A 10852-nucleotide genomic window follows, 5' to 3' on the forward strand; every position below is an offset into this window, starting at 1 on the left:
TTGCCTTGACATAATTAAAGTCAGATGGGAATGCAATCAGCTAAAGCAATAGACAAAGAACAAAGTTTAGAGGCATCTACCTGACTTCAAAAGATTCTACGAGGCCATAATAACCAAAACAGCATGATACTGGCATAAAAACAGACACATACACCAACTGAACAGAATAGCGATTTCAGAATTAATCTACATATTTATGGCCAACTGATATATTTTTTTTTTTCTGTGTGAAATCTCCCACAATCAACTGATTTTTGACAAAGGTGACGACAACATACATTGGTGAAAGGACACTCTCAATAAACGGTGCTGGGAAATCTGGATCTCCCTATGCAGAAGAATGAATCTAGACCCCTCTCTCACCACATACAAAAATCAACTAAAAATGAATTAAAGGCTTAAATGCAAGACCTGAAACTATAAAACTACTAGAAAAAAGCATAGTGAAAATGCTTCAGGACATTGGTCTAGGCAAAGATTTTATACCTAAGACTTTAAAAGCACAGGCAACAAAAACAGACAAAAGAGACTATATTAAACTAAGAAGAAAAGGAAACAATCAACAGAGTAAAGAGACAACCTGTATAATGTAAGAAATTATTTCCAAACCATTCATCCAACAAGGGACTAGAATATACAAGGAACTCAAGCAACTCAACAGCAAAAAAACAATCCCATTAAAAAGTGGGCAAGGGCCGGGCGCGGTGGCTCAAGCCTGTAATCCTAGCACTTTGGGAGGCCGAGACAGGCGGATCACAAGGTCAGGAGATCGAGACCACCCTGGCTAATACGGTGAAACCCCGTCTCTACTAAAAAATACAAAAAATTAGCCGGGCGAGGTGGCGGGCGCCTGTAGTCCCAGCTACTCGGGAGGCGGAGGCAGGAGAATGGCGTAAACCTGGGAGTCGGAGCTTGCAGTGAGCTGAGATCCGGCCACCGCACTCCAGCCTGGGCGACAGAGTCAGACTCCGTCTCAAAAAAAAAAAAAAAAAAAAAGTGGGCAAAAGCTGGGCGTGGCAGCTCATGCCTGTAATCCCAGCACTTTGGGAGGCCGAGGTGGGCAGATCACAAGGTCAGGAGATCGAGACCAACGTGACCAACATGGTGAAACCCTGTCGCTATTAAAAACACAAAAAAATTATCCAGGCATGGTGGTATGTGCCTGTAGTCCCAGCTACTCTGGAGGCTGAGGCAGGAGAACCGCTGGAACCTGGGAGGCGGAGGTTGCAGTGAGCCAAGATCATGCCACTGCACTCCAGCCTGGGTGACAGAGTGAGACTCCATCTCAAAAAAAAAAAAAAAGCGGGGGGAGGGCCAAAGAACACATGAATAGGCACATCTCAAAAGAAGACACACAAATAGCCAACAGCTATATGAAAAAATGCTTAACAGCACTAATCATCAGATAAATGTAAATCAAAACCACAATGAACTATCATCTCACTCCAGTTAGAGTGGCTATTATCAAAAAGACAATAAATAAATAACAAATACTGGCAAGGATGTGGAGAAAAGGAAACTCTTATACGCTGTTGGTGGGAATGTAAATTAGTTCAGCCATTATGGGAAGCAGCATGAAGTTTCCTCAAAAGACTGAAGATAGAACTACTGTACAATCCAGCAATTTCACCACTGGGTATTTATCCAAAGGAAAGGAAATCAGTATATCAAAGGTATACCTGCCTCCACCATGTTTATTGCAGCACTATTCACAATAGCCAAGTTATGGAATGAACCTAAGTATTCATCAACCAATGAATGGATAAAGAAAATGTGGTATATATACACAGTGGAATACTATTCAGCCACAACAAGAATAAAATCCTATCACAGCAACATGGATGGAATTGGAGGTCATTATTTTTTTTTTTTTTTTTTTTTTTGAGATGGAGTCTCGCTCTGTCGCCCAGGCTGGAGTGCGGTGGCCAGATCTCAGCTCACTGCAAGCTCCGCCTCCCGGGTTTACGCCATTCTCCTGCCTCAGCCTCCCAAGTAGCTGGGACTACAGGCGCCTGCCACCTCGCCCGGCTAATTTTTTTGTATTTTTTTTTTAGTAGAGATGGGGTTTCACCGTGTTAGCCAGGATGGTCTCGATCTCCTGACCTCGTGATCCACCCGCCTCGGCCTCCCTGGAGGTCATTATTTTAAGTGAGATAAGCCAGGCACAGAAAGACAATAATTGCATGTTCTCATTCACATGTGGAAGCTAAGTTGCTCTCATGGAAGTGCAGAGTAGAATGATGGTTACCAGTGGCTGGAAGGAAGTGGAGAGAGCTTGGTTAATGGGTGCAAACACACAGTCAAATAGAAAGAACAAGTTCTAGTGTCCAGTATCACAATAGGGTAACTGTAATGAACAACAATTTATCATACATTTCAAAATAGCTAGAAGGAGAATATTGAACGTTCCCAACGCAAAGAAATAATAAACGTTTGAGATGATGAACATGCTAATTATCATGATCTGAGCACTATACATTATACGTATTGAAACATCACTATGTACCCCATGAATATATACAATTATTGCTTGTCAATATAAAAAATCACAATTTAAAACAAAACAAATAAAAAATAGCTAGAAGAGAAGATTTCAAATGTTCCCAACACAAAGAAATGATGAATGTTTGAGGTGATGGATATGCTAATTACCCAGATTTGATTATTACATTGTATGTATTATATGTATCAAAGTATCACATGTACCCCATAAATATGTACAATTATTATGTATCAATTTTTTAAAAAACTAGATGGGAATGTACCAGCTCTTCAGCCGAAAGCTAGAAGTTCCTAGACTGACAGTGGGCTCATTGAGAGCTAAGCAAAGGAAACAAGAAACTACAAATAGGAAGGAAATGCTGCCCACCTGGGAACAAAGAAAAGAAACTGCAATATTAAGTGAGTTCACTTGGAAAATGATAATTTTTAATTTAATGTATTTATTAATTAATTTTTTGAGACAGGGTTTCGCTCTTGTTGCCCAGGCTGGGGTGCAATGGCACAACCTTGGCTCACTGCAACCTCTGTCTCCCAGGTTCAAGCGATTCTCCTGCCTCAGCCTCCCAAGTAGCTGGGATTACAGGTGCCCACCACCACACCCAGCTAACTTTTAAAATATATATTTTTGGTAGAGATGGGGTTTCACCATGTTGGCCAGGCTGGTCTGGAACTCCTGACCTCAAGTGACCCACCTGCCTCAGCCTCCCAAAGTGCTAGGATTATAGGCATGAGCCCCTGTGCCCGGCAGAAAATAATTTTTTTTTTTTTTTTTTTTTTTTTTGAGACAGAGTCTGACTCTGTCGCCCAGGCTGGAGTGCAGTGGCGCAATCTCGGCTCACTGCAAGCTCCGCCTCCCGGGTTCGCGCCATCCTCCTGCCTCAGCCTCCCAAGTAGCTGGGACTACAGGCACCCGCCACCACGCCTGGCTAATTTTTTGTATTTTTAGTAGAGACAGGGTTTCACTGTATTAGCCAGGATGGTCTCAATCTCCTGACCTTGTGATCCGCCTGCCTCGGCCTCCCAAAGTGCTGGGATTACAGGTGTGAGCCACCACACCGGCCAGAAAATAATTTTTTTTAAGTGGAAAATGTTATAAGAATTCTACAAATGTCGGCCGGGTGCAGTGGCTCATGCCGCCTGTAATCCCAGCACTTTGGGAGGCCGAGGTGGGTGGATCACAAGGTCAGGAGTTCGAGACCATGCTGGTCAATATTGTGAAACCCTGTCTCTACAAAAAAAAAATCAAAAACTTAGCCAGGCATGGTGGCGCACACCTGTTGTCCTAGATACATGGGAGGCTGAAGCAGGAGAAGTGCTTGAACCTGGGAGGCAGAGGTTGCAATGAGCCTAGATCGCCCCACTGCACTCCAGCTTGGGCAACAGAGCGAGACTCCTTCTCAAAAAAAAAAAAAAAAGAATTCCACAAATGTCATTTTGGGAGTCTGAGGTAGGAAGATTGCTTCAGGCCAGGAGTTCAAGACCAGCCTGGTTAATAAAGAGAGACTGTCACTACACAAAAATTAAAAACTTAGCCAGGCATGGTGGCACACACCTGTGGTCCTAGCTACATGGGAAGCTGAAGCAGGAGGATCACTTGAACCCAGGAGGTCAAGGTTGCAGTGAGCCATGTTTGCACCACAGCACTCCAACCTAGTCAACAGAGTGAGACCCTGTCTCAAAAAAAAAAAAGGTCCTAGCGTGGTTGTGTGGGCCTATAGCAAGGGGATTACTTGAGCCCAGGAGTTCAAGGCTGCAGTGAGCTATGATCATAGCACTGCACTCCAGCCTGGGTGACAGAGTAAGACCCTGTCTCTTAAAAAAAAAAAAAAAAAAAAAGTAAAAAAGTTCTAGAAATGTAAGATCTTTGTACTACATGAAATACTTACGCTGTAACTAACCTGGTGTCCAGATACCAAATGAGTCTTCTGAGAGCCATAGGCAGCCAGTGGGGGGTCATAGGTGGGCATGTGGGAAACAGAAAAGGATGGGGACTGTGTGGAGGAGGCCAGAATTACATTGTATTTCTTCTAAAAAATATTTTGGCTGGCCGCGGTGGCTCAAGCCTGTAATCCCAGCACTTTGGGAGGCCGAGGCGGGTGGATCATGAGGTCAGGAGATTGAGCCATCCTGGTGAACATGGTGAAACCCCGTCTCTACTAAAAATACAAAAAAATTAGCCAGGCGTGGTGGCGGGCGCCTGTAGTCCCAGCTTCTCGGGAGGCTGAGGCAGGAGAATGGTGTGAACCCGGGAGGCGGCAGAGCTTGCAGTGAGCTGAGATCGTACCCTGCACTCCAGCCTGGGCAATAGAACGAGACTCCGTCTCAAAAAAAATATATGTGTATATATATATTTCATAATTTTAAAAATTATGCAAATACTACCCAATCATTTTAGAAAACCCAGAAAATACAAACAGGGCAATAATAAGACTTTTTTAAAAAAAATATCTGGCTAGGCATGGTGGCTCACACCTGTAATCCCAACACTTTGGGAGGCCGAGGTGGGTGCATCACCTGAGGTCAGGAGTTCGAGACCAGCCTGGCCAACATGGTGAAACCCTGTCTCTACTAAAAATACAAAATTTAGCCGGTTGTGGTGGCACGTACCTGTAGTCCCAGCTACTCAGGGGGCTGAGGCAGGACAATCACTTGAACCTGGGAGGTGGAGGTTGCAGTGAGCTGAGATCACACCGCTGCACTCCTGCACTCCAACCTGGACAACAAGAGTGAAACTCCATCTAAAAAAAGAAAAAAAAAAAAAAAAATATATATATATATATATATATGTGTGTGTGTGTGTGTGTGTGTGTGTGTGTGTGTGTATCGCCTTTAATTCTGCCCAGAGGCAAACACAGGAAACATTTTAGTATATACACTTTGTTTTGTTTGTTTTGTTTTAGAAATGTGAAAGGTCCAGGTATCTATACTTCCATGAGTTATTCTCTGTGTTGTGTGTTTCCAAAAGTGTGATTATGTTATTTATGCTGCTTTGTAACCTTTTTACTTCCTAGTGCCTGATGAACACCTTTCTTTCCTTACGGATACACAGTATCAAAGGATGGTTTTCAAGTTAAAATTCTGACCTTTGTATCCACATAGGGTGAGCATGTACATGTTCTTTAATGAAGGAACTGGGAGGATGGTAAAACAGGTTCAATAGAGAAACAGAAATTTATATAGTCAGTGTGGAAAAATGTATTTAAATGGGATTTCTAGGTTAGATAAGAAACTGGTTAATATTCTACAAGGCAATGAAATTCTATCCTTTGGGGTTATCTTTTCTGCTGGACAGAAATAATTTGCATCTCAACTAGACACAATCAAAATCATTTGCAATTTATTCATATATAAATTCACATCTAATTTCATAGAGTCTAGGCCCCTAAGTAAATGGTCAGTCAAACAAAAAAAACATATTTCTCTAGAGCAATGATTCTCAACTAAAGGTGATTTTGTCTCCCAGAGGACATTTGGCAATGGCCAAAGACATGTTTGGTTGTCACCATTGGGGATTGATAGTGGCATCTGATGGGTAGAGGCCAGGGGTGCTGTTAAACCCTGTACAATGCACAGGACAGCCTCCACAACAAAGAATTATCCAGCCCAGACTGGCAACCTCCACAACAGAGAATTATCCAGCCCACACTGTCAGTGGTACCTACCTCTACCAATTAGATGCTAGTAGCACCCCCATGGTTGTGACAACCAAAATGTCTCCAGACATTGCCAAATGTTCCACAGGGAGGCAAAATTGCTCCCAGGTCAGATGCACTGCTTTAGAGTTGCACTTTACAAATCCATCGCCTCTAGTCATGTGTAGCCATTTATTTTGATTTTTTATTTTATTTTTATTTATTTACTTTTTTATGTCATAATGTTAATGAACACCAGGGGTTCAGTCTAGGTCCTGTTGCTTGATGCACAGAAAGCCAATCACTGAGACAACAAGTATTGCAGGGAAGAAAGCTTTCTTCAGGTGACATCAGTGGAAGAGACAGGAAATAAACCTCAAATCCATTCCTCCTCCCTGACTAAAGTTAGGTGTTTACACATCATGGGAGGATAACAGGAGCAGCAAGGAAGAGGAGTTGGTCAATAGGCAGCAGGGTCATCCCACAGAACAAATGTACATTTCTCAAGCTTCAGTTCTGTGGACATCTGGCTTGTCGGAAAATTGGGCAGGCAACAACAAAATGTTTACAATCAGCCCAAATTGAAAATTTAGTTTTCAAGTGTTCAATAGCCAATTGTGGGCCAAGTGCAGTGGCTCATTCCTATAATCCCAGCACTTTGGTAGGTCAAGTCAGGAGGATTGCATGAGGGCAAAAGTTTAAGACCAGCTTGGGCAACAGGGTGAGAGACCCCATCTCTACAAAAAAAAGAAAATAAAAAAATAAAACGACAACAACAAAATAGCCATGTTTGGCTAGTAGCTACTCTACTGGGCAGGGCAGGCAGAGAACATTTTCCTCTTTGTGGAAAATTCTGCTTGATGGTACTGCCTTAGATAAATAATCATTTCACGGGTCTGTTAGACATTGGGACAATGTAATATTGAAAAAATATGCAGGCCAGGAGCAGTGGCTCAGGCCTTTAATCCCAGGACTTTGGGAGGCTGAGGCATGCAGATCAGTTGAACTCAGGAGTTTTTGAGACCAGTCTAGGCAACATGGTGAAACCCTGTCTTTACAAAAAAAAAAAAAATCACCAGGCACGGTGATGGGCACCTGTAGTCCTAACTACTCAGGAGGCTGAGGTGGGAGGATGGCTAGAGCCCAGGAGGTGAAGGGTGAAGGTTGCAGTGAGCCGAGACCACACCACTGCACTCCAGCCTGTACACAAGAGCAAGACCCTGTCGCAAAAAAGATTTTAAAAATATATATAAAGAAAAAGAAAAAATGTGTGGCTATCCTTTTTCCTTATTTCCAAGTTTTGGATAAATTTTCTTTTTTTCACCAGCACTTTTATTTTTCCTTACACACTCACGTGTTGTTGGGGCCTAATGCTCTCACATAACTGTAAGAAACCAAAATTTTCTGTCATCTCTTGAAGAACTGAGAATTGCACACACACACACACAAACACACACACAAAAAAAACCTTATGTAAATTAAAAGGATGAATACATTTACAGGTATAAATGCAAACCATTTCCAACTCAAGGCAAGTAACAGCCATGGTGTTCTGGCAGGAAAACATCAGCTAAGAAAGGAAACTGGGTCCTATGGCTTAGACTTTCCAATCCTGACAGACCAGCAAGACAGACACAAGTGGTTCAGGAGCCCTTGCCAGCCTCTAAAGAAATCCCAGAACACTCAACCCTAACACATTAACACCCTGCACTGGTGGGAGACTGACTGCTGGCCACGCAGACCCACCGAGCCATGGACTTGTCTTCCACAAGCACGTTCTTACCTCAGCCACAAAGTGACCAAGCCACATATACTAAGGGCTGAGATCCAAGATATGTACAGGGTACTTAACAGATAGCAAGGGAACAGTTAACTTGCATACAAGGTCAAAATCAGCAGCAAGTTCTACAATCCAGTGCTGATATTGGATACAAGCTTCAAGGACAAATTTCTTTTCGAAGGCTTATTCCAGTTTCATGAGGCTAGCATGGGGTGTATGCATTTGCCAGGAGCAAATTTATTCTTCTGAATTAACCCATGCAGCAAATGCTAGGCATCTGCTTGCAGTCCATTTAGAAGCATTTGCGCTGGATGATGGAGGGGCCCGACTCCTCATACTCCTGCTTGCTAATCCACATCTGCTGGAAGGTAGACAGGGAGGCCAGGATGGAGCCACCGATCCACACCATGTACTTGCACTCAGAGTACTCGATGATGTGATCTTCATGGTGCTGGGCACCAGGCTGGTGATCTCCTGCATCCTGCCCGCAATGTACAGGTACACGGTGGTGCCGCAGGACAGCACCATCTTGGCCTACAGGTATTTGTGGATGTCCACGTCACACTTTATGATGGAACTGAAGGTAGTCTCATGGATGCTGCGGGTTCCATGCCCAGGAAAGAAAGCTGAAACACTGCCTCTGGACACCAGACCCACTCGTTGCAGATGGTCATGACCTGGCCATCAGGTGGCTCATAGCTCTTCTCCAGGAACGAGGAGAACACGGCGGTGGCCAGCTCCTGCTTGAAGTCCAGGGTAACGTAGCACAGCTTCTCCTTGATGTCATGCACTGTCTCCCATTTGGCCGTGGGGGTGAAGCTGTAGCCACACTCGGTGAGGATCTTCATGAGGTAGTTGGTTAGGGGAGATGGGCATCATGTAGGCGACCCCGTCTCCAGAGTCCGTGACAATGTCACTGGTGTGCCCAGAGGACTAGAGGGACAGCACGGCGTGGATGGCCACACATGTGGCCAGGGTGTTGAAGGTCTCAATCATGATCCAAATCGTCTTCTCTCTGCTGGTCTTGGGGTTCAGGGGGCCTTGGTCAGCAGCACTGAGTGGTCCTTGGGGCCACACGCAGCTCGTTGTAGGTGTGGTGCCAGATCTTCTCCATGTCATCCCGGTTGGTGACTATGCCCTGCTCGATGGGATACTTCAGGGTCAGGATGCTGCACTTGCTCTGGGCCTTGTCACCCACATAGGAGTCCTTCTGGCCCATCCATGTCCACCATCATGATCTGGTGCCTGGGGCACCCGACAATGGAGGGGAACGTGGTTTAGGGGGCATCATCCCTAGCAAAGCCAGCTTTGCACCTGCCAGAGCCATTGTCAATGATAAGCATGACGATCTCTTCTTCCATCGCCATCGTGGAGAAGAGGGTGGCTGAGCAGCAGGAGGATGCGGTGTGCGGGCTAGTGGTGGTGAGTGAGCAATAATTTCTTCTACAGGACCTTTGTTAAAGGCAGCATAAAGCTGCAAGGCTAGATAGACTGTAAACGCCACGACGTCATGGACTGGGGCTTAGTTCTCTCATTATCGCTAGCACCTGCTGCAGGGACTGATACCTGGCAACACTCAATAACCAATATCTACTAAGTGAATGAATAAAGGAATGAATGGTGTGAAATTCAGTGGGTAGCAGGTCCCTTTGCAGTGACTTCCTTGGGTTGGCTGTCAGCAGTTATGCAATTGTCACACCTATCTCAGCAAGTTCTGAGGACCAAGTGGGGGATGACCACAGTGCCTATCCCAGGTTCTGACACCCACTCAGGAGGCACCCAACAGGCGATTTTCCTTCCTTTCCTGAAATCATCAAAATGGTTCCCAGCCCTCTAATATTTCAAAAACCCTTACCAAGTCTATGTAAATAAAGAAAACTTCCCTTGTACATACAGCCTGTTAGTGGCAGAACTGCAACTAGAGACCCAGTGTCTAATCACCTTGCAGATGACTTTGCCAGCAGTGACATTCCTTGTTGCTGACTACTGAGTCACTCTATGTAGGGTCAGCTGAGAAGAGGACAGTAACCATGAAGAGGGAGTAGACATTCCAGGGACATTAATTCAGCCAAGTGCCAGGCACTGCTAATTCAGAGGCTAGTGTGGGCAGCTCATGTGTATATTTTTTTTGTTGTTTTTGAAACAGGGTCTCACTCCATCATCACCCAGGCTGGAGTACAGCAGTGCAATCACAGCTCTCTGTAGCCTTAAACTCCTGGGCTCAAGTGATCCTCCTACTTCAGCCTCCGGAGTAGCTGGGACCACAGGCTTGTGCCACAATGCCTGGCTAATTTTTTGTATTTTTTGTAGAGACAGGATTTGCCACAACGTCCAGGCTGGTCTTGAACTCCTGGGCTCAAGCAATCTGCCCACCTTGGCTTCCCAAAGTGCTGGGACTACAGGCGTGAGTCACTGTGCCTGGCCTCACATGTATACCTTTGATGACAACTCATGGACAATTACTTTTTTTTTTTTTTTTTAGGGACAGGGTCTCGCTCTGTCACCCAGGCTGGAGTGCAGTGGTATGACTGTAGCTTGCTACAGCCTCCAACTTCTGGGCTCAAGCGATCCTCCTGCCTCAGCCTGATAAGTAGCTGGGACTACAGGTGTGCGCCACCACACCTGGCTTCACGAAAACTTCTGAGAGAGGTACAGGGCACACAAAGTACACGGCTGGACCAAGGGTGCAGCATCTGCTGGGGCAGTAGGAAATGGAGGACAGTAGGCCAGGGCCCAGGGGTTGGCCATCTTTTGGGTTTATATTTCTCATTCTTCCCACAATGAGTCCCTAAAGCTCACAGGAACTGTAAGTGGATCAGAGATTGTGTACTAGGAGAATGGCGATGATTAACACCAGCGTGAGCTACGGAAGCTTGCCCAGCTCTACAGTCCTCCAGGCCTAAGGAAAGCAAAGTCCCACGGAGTTTCTGGGAAGACT

The 10852-nt window shown here is 45.0% G+C and overlaps 1 pseudogene; it reads right to left on the reverse strand.

Moving 5' to 3' along the window:
- Window positions 1-7961: 7961 nt before the first annotated feature.
- LOC111524400 lies at window positions 7962-10111 on the reverse strand (annotated as a pseudogene).
- Window positions 10112-10852: the final 741 nt, after the last annotated feature.

The sequence above is a fragment of the Piliocolobus tephrosceles genome, chromosome 17, assembly GCF_002776525.5.
Source record: "Piliocolobus tephrosceles isolate RC106 chromosome 17, ASM277652v3, whole genome shotgun sequence".
In the NCBI taxonomy this organism is placed as follows: Eukaryota; Metazoa; Chordata; class Mammalia; order Primates; family Cercopithecidae; genus Piliocolobus; species Piliocolobus tephrosceles.